The sequence below is a fragment of the Mytilus galloprovincialis genome, chromosome 6, assembly GCF_965363235.1.
Source record: "Mytilus galloprovincialis chromosome 6, xbMytGall1.hap1.1, whole genome shotgun sequence".
In the NCBI taxonomy this organism is placed as follows: Eukaryota; Metazoa; Mollusca; class Bivalvia; order Mytilida; family Mytilidae; genus Mytilus; species Mytilus galloprovincialis.
Genome location: NC_134843.1, coordinates 87,863,299 through 87,869,798, shown reverse-complemented (window position 1 = coordinate 87,869,798; position 6,500 = coordinate 87,863,299). Strand labels below are relative to the sequence as shown.

The window sequence follows — 6,500 nt, the reverse complement described above, 5'->3', positions numbered from 1 at the left end:
AGACCTTGAATTTCAAAAATTGAAGCTATTCTAACCCCTTAACATAGTTATAATACTCCAATAAGTGGTTTGTATGTGTTAAAAATGCTGGAAAAGATATTTTGAAAATTTTGCTTAGCCATGGTATTTTGACCCCCCTGTGGTATATTGAACCCCCTACTTAAAACCACAAATTTAAAAAAATGATAGCCAATAAATTGTAAATTAGATTATCTCCAATACTATTTATCAAAAACAGGGGGTTCAATATACCGCAGGGGGGTTCAAAATACCATATGTGAAAAATGACCCCGGGGTCAAAATACCATGCGGTATAATGACCCCGGGGTCATTTTACCGCATGGTATTTTGACCCCGGGTTCACTTTTTAGGGGGTTCAAAATACCATATGACACCGGTTGTCAATAGTTAATTCAACTCTATTGAGTACCGGTACTTATTTGTCAGAAGTCTCTGTGCATCAGTCAAAGTGCTGGTGATATAGTCTCTACAGAGTAGAAATGAGTAAAATCTTTAAATATTTTTTTTTTTCACAATCTTGTATATTAACATTATCAAATGATATTTGCATTATGAAGTAGGGTACACATTTAAAATGTTAGTGTGCGGATGAGGGTCTTGATTCAGTGATGTATTGTTATAAGAATGGCATCCTACATTCATTGCTTAATTTTTGTGGAAAATGAAAAAAGATTGTTGCTGTAAGCATGGCAAAGAGTTATGTTATATAACCAGTTACCTCCCATTGATTAAAAGGTGATTTTCATCAAAACAACTTCCATTCACTTGTAAAAATTTGAATAAAGAACCAAAGCAATTGAAAATCAACAATGTTAAAGGCCAATGATAAAGTAATTAATAAAATAACAGGATTGAAATTTTTCTCTTGGCGTCATCTCATATATTTTCCAAAAAAGTTTGTTGCATCTGGTAGTTTTTTTTTAAAAGAACATAAAAAAGTTAATCTAAACTTTGAAGCCATTCAAAAAAAAAAAAATATGCATGAAATTTTGTAGTTTTGGTTTAGACATTGCACAAGTTTTCATATTAACAGGTCTAAAAATTTGAGCATTTTTCAATTCATTTCTAAGGGAGGGCTTTGAGATATGAAAAAAAATCTTTTGTTGGGTTGCTGCTTCATTGATGTATACCTGAATCCTCTTTTTCCTAATGAGGATCTTAGAAAGAAATTAAAGTGTCCATATACATAATTGTTAACCAAGAAAAAAATACTTATCTCTTTGGTGACTACAGAGATGGATATTTTTCTGTACCATTGCTTACTCTTCAAGGTCATTGAATACTCTCTGCTCAATTTCTGGATTCCTAAAAAATATCAGTTTTGTATATAATATTTGAAAGGGTGGAAACTTTATAAATTATATTATTTTTTGTTTTTTATAAAAGTTTTTTTCTTTTTTTTTGTTGATCTAAGAGAGTCATCATGGTCATATGTTTTCTTTGATGCATCTTTAATCATTGCTATAAACCAACCTAATCACAAACTAATACATTTTTTGTACATGCAAACTAAGCAAAAGTTTAAGTCAATAGACTATGACTGAGGGGGCAGGGCCAAATAATATCCATGGAAATGATATATGCCGATACTTATACAACTGCAGACCTATTATCATTAACCTACCACTAGTGGTTCCCCATAAACTGACCGAATCACAAACTAATACATGAAAACTAAGCAAAAGTTTAAAAGTCAATAAACCACAACTGAGGTGGCAGGGCCAAATAATCTCCATGGTAATGAAATGTGCTAGTGCTAATACAGCTGTGTACTAAATATCTTTGACTCGGTTCACCATCAACTTACATAATCACAAACTAATACATTGTTGACACCGCCGTCAACAGCATACTTATGTCTCACTTTTTTACTCCATTAAGCGAGACAAAAATGATGAGGAGAAATGTAATATTCAACCAATACATACCTAATAGATGAACGCAACTGGCCGAATCTTTATACTGGTGTATATACCCTACAGCTTAGGTTTCCTGTAGGTCTTTTTTAAGTTTCTGTGGTTTAACAATTCATCAAAATGAGAATGTTGTGGATAGTCTTGTAAATTTTCTGAAATACAAAATTCAATTTTACTTCTCCATATCTAAATAATCCTTTTCCAGCTGCACTGTTTTTTTCTGTGATCAATTTGCTGTAATATTTTCAAAAGCATAAACAAAAACATTATGATTGGTTTAAAAAAATCTTAAAAATGGAAATTATCAAATGATGTAATGTTATTCTTATTTTGGTTTACAACCAATGAGATTATCCATAGTCCTTCCTAGGCGGATCCATGATCAGAGCCCCCCCCCCTTTTTTTGGTCAGTCACCGCCCACCCACCCCATCCACTCATGAAAAGTTCTTGATCCGCCACTGTCCTTAGATTGTGAAGAGAAAAATTACATTTGTTGTGTTAACACAGCCAAGTTTGCCAAAAGATTACGATGAACCAAAACCCATACAAGCTACATATAATAAGCTTTCCAAATAGATACCATGGTCCCAATTTATTAGTAAATTCAAGGAGATGATGTATTTAACCTCCTTGTTTAACTGAATGTCTTTAAAAATACTGACTTTTGTGGCATTTTAAATAGCTACAGAAAGTACAATTTCATTTATATACAAGTCAACAAAAGAAACGATACACATTTTTTTTTTCTAAATTAAAGATGAAGTTTTCCGTTTATAGGATCAATATTGAAGGTAGTAATAGTTATATGGAAATATAAATCCATTTAAAAACAAAATATTTTTGCTTTCATGATGTCATTTGGAGAAATTTATTTTTTTTGACAAAATTTACATAAAACGTCAATTCTAAAAACAGAAATTCCAAATAATGATGCCATCCTCTTATTTAAAGGCAAAGACAATGTTTGCCATCAATTCTTTTTTAAAAATCATAGTTTCTTCGTTTATTTGTAAAGCAAAGTTTGGCCCTACAAAATCGTTAAAATGTATACATTATCAAGTGATTTACCATAGACAGTATATGTAAAGTGAAATTAAAAAAACTGTACAATCTTATAACTAATCTGAAAGGTTCCAAATTTACAGTGTGTTGTTTTCATATCTAAAGCATTGATTTAAGTCGAAAACAATTTTTTTTTTGGTACATTTTTTGAGATTACAAAAAAAAACTTTTTTTACCAAAAAAAATCAAAACGATATTTCAATCAATTAGTTACAAGATAACTTGAATAGTATATTGAATATGTTTAAACAAATTTGAAATTTTTTTAGTTCTTAGAAAATTGTGCGTCGATTTTTGTTCCATCTTTCCGCAAAAATAATATGCACCCTACAATCGTTTACACGGAATTTAGTTACTTTCCGAGAGGTTTTAATTTTCATTATCATATGTGCATACATTGCAAATGAACGCTCTTTAAAATTGTGTATCTCATTTTGTTCTATATTTAATATTTTTTGATAGATTTTATTCGAAAGTTGTGTATCGTTTCTTTTGCTGACTAGTACATAAACATTTTTAAAACTTCATGCTTTTCTGTTCATGCTTCCCTGGCTTAGGCAGTTAGGTCCATCTTACGCAATAATATTTGGATAGACCTATTAACTATAACGCATAGCAAATATTTGTACTGAATATCAGCTCAAGATCATTGCAGAGAAACCATAGATATTATTCAGTTATTCATTTATGTATCTGAAAGGTAAAATAACAGGGTTTTTATAAGTTTTTTTTTTCATTTACTATTGACAAATGATTGACTATCATACCTATATACTCAGAGTTCACCAATGTTGAAAATCTATATAATGGTGTATAGTGTCTGGTTTTCCAATCTAATACCAATTAAGATGACTATTAGTTCCTTAGTATCCAAGAACTGAAAAGAAACATTTCATATTAAACAAAGTCAATGAAAAAAATGTAATACATCTCAAATATATAAACCAACATGAAGAAATGGTTAAGAGTCATCATTGTGTTTCACATTTTACAGGTTGGGAACAAACCCTCTATATGGTAATTATACCTGTATAGAGGGATAATCCTTCTATAGAGGGGTATAATTATCCCTCTATAGAGGGATATTTTTGTTTAGACTGGATTTAAATCAATATAGGGCAGAATGGCATTCTGTACTTATTATGGCAGTAACCTGGAACAGTTGATGCACCAATTGATGTACTTAATTTAATATGCAAATGTCCAGTTTGATGCTTATCTGACTAAATATAAAATCTATTGTTCACCATGATTGAAAGCTGTGATGATCAGGTAAATTCTACTCACTTAGGCAGCAACCATTTGATTTTCTGGGGGGGGCTATGGTTTTTTTTGGAAAAAAAAGTTTGTTTCCAGTTTTTGGAGAAAAAAATAATTTGTTTTTGATTCTGAGAAAAAAAAATTGTTTGTTTCACCCTCAGCTGCCACTATATGTAATGCTAAAATTGAAAGAAAAAAATTGTTTTTGACTTGTCGCGAAAAAAATAGATTGTTTTTCGCCGCAGGCGAAAAAAAAAATTTGTCCAGAAAAAAAAACCATAGCCCCCCCCAGAAAATCAAATGGTTGCTGCCTTATGCCTCACTGAACAGAATTTCTATTGTTAGATTTAATGTGATGTTTCACTTTTTTGGTATAGAGTTATCCTTCTTTGTACAGGTTTAGAGAAAACACATTTTAGGGTAGTTCCCATCCCCTTTCCTTAATAGCTCTCAAAATTCAGCCATAGAACACGTTTTCAGTTCAATCAAAACAAAATTAGAATAATAGAAGTCCCCCACAGAGTAAGTTTGTTTCCCTGCCTGATTATATTTTTATTATGTATTTAGAAGTATGCACAAATAGTGCAAGGTATACATTTTTGTGTTTTCAACCCGTAAATAAGGGTTCTATTTTTTGGTTCATACGAACTGAATTTCTAACTTGGTCCAGGCAATACACACTTTGTAAACCTATATAAAAGTATTTTAGATACTTACCTTCATAGACATATATATTTTTTAGGTGTTTTGCATTTATTTTATTACACACACAAAAGTAAAATTCTCTGTCTAGGTTACCTACCATTATCTTTTCTTACATGTAGTGATAGGCAAACTTACACATTAGGAATTGTTGGTTATGTATATTTACACCTTAGGAATGCTTATGTGCTAGTTTGTAGTCATGGTTTAGGCATGCATATATAAGCATGTAACATATTTATAGGCACAGGTTTTATAGGACACTTTGCAAGTGTTTAACTAGGATTTAGATGTGTGAGCTTTTGACTGATTGATTGATTTAGGTGTGTGTTTTCATATACTGTTAGTGCATGTGTACTTACCTGATACTTACCTAATTTGTGTATTTTTGTTTATTATACTAAGACATATTGTAATAGGAACATTTTATTAATTTCAGCTTTCTACCTTCCCCTGGGAAGTATGTATTGTATGGAAATAAAGAACATTTATAGAACATTAGGCTTTCATATATAGCTATAGAACCCCAGAACACTACATTTAACATGAAATTTAAAGGTCAACTATTCCTTTTGTTGTTGATCAGGTGTTCAGATAGGTTTACAATAGATTGCAAGTTTTGTCACTTTAGCAGAAAACTGGTTATCCCAATTTTTAGTAAAGTGCATATGTTGATGCATATAATGCTAGAGATTATAGCCAATATAACTAGAAAATGCCATTCTGCCCTAATTTGCTTTAAATCCAGTGCAAACAAAAATACCCCTCTATAGAGGGATAATTTTATCCCTCTAAAGAAGGATTATTTCTCTATAGAGGTATAATCACCATACAGGGGGTTTGTTCCCAACCTGTTTTACCTTATTATGAATGAAAAATTTGTGAAATCTTTAATTCTTTAAAAGTAATTTTCTGGAACTAAAAGTTTGAAAACCAAAACAGAATACATAATTATTACTACATGAAATACCTTAAACTCCTCATGAAACTTTAAACTTTTTCCTGTCTCTATAAATTATCTGAGGAAAAAATGCAAGTCTTTGTCCATGTAAAGATCAAACTAATTTAAATTCAAATTCCAACCTGTAAATCACATGACGGTACAGGTAAAAATCTTTTCATTTGAAATCTACTCACTCCACACTTGAGTAACTGGCTGGGTAGAAAAACATATGTTACCTGACAAAAGGTGTTTCACAAAATATGAAACAGAATTTTGTTCACATAATAAAGCATTCCCCTAAAGGAAAAAGTTTAATATATGAACAGTGAAACCTAAAAAACATGAGGCTCCAAGCACCTGCATAAATTTTGTAAACTTTCTAAGATATTGTCCAAAGCATTTAAATGAATACATATTTAACAACTGATATTTGGGTTAATTGGTTAAAAAAAAGTTCATACAATATGAACAAAGTTTAATTTTGAACCCTTTGGACCCTTATGTTGACCTTTAGTAAAATGTGGCTAAAATAAAAAAAAATCAAAATTCACAGTTAAATTCAGCATATCAAAGAACCTCAACAATGCATTTTTTG

The 6,500-nt window shown here is 30.8% G+C and overlaps 2 long non-coding RNA genes across 3 annotated transcripts; one reads left to right on the top strand and one right to left on the bottom strand.

Moving 5' to 3' along the window:
- Positions 1 to 400: 400 nt before the first annotated feature.
- On the bottom strand, positions 401 to 6,061 carry LOC143078404 (uncharacterized). Of its 2 annotated transcripts, none has more exons than XR_012979208.1 (3): positions 5,933 to 6,061; positions 1,950 to 2,089; positions 401 to 1,326 (listed from the first exon to the last, which is right to left on the bottom strand). It is a non-coding gene; the product is annotated as an uncharacterized LOC143078404 (long non-coding RNA). The 2 variants fall into 2 exon arrangements; XR_012979207.1 differs by lacking the exon at positions 5,933 to 6,061 and adding an exon at positions 3,768 to 3,983.
- LOC143078403 (uncharacterized) lies at positions 4,624 to 5,460 on the top strand. The gene is made up of 2 exons (XR_012979206.1): positions 4,624 to 4,782; positions 5,402 to 5,460. It is a non-coding gene; the product is annotated as an uncharacterized LOC143078403 (long non-coding RNA).
- Positions 6,062 to 6,500: the final 439 nt, after the last annotated feature.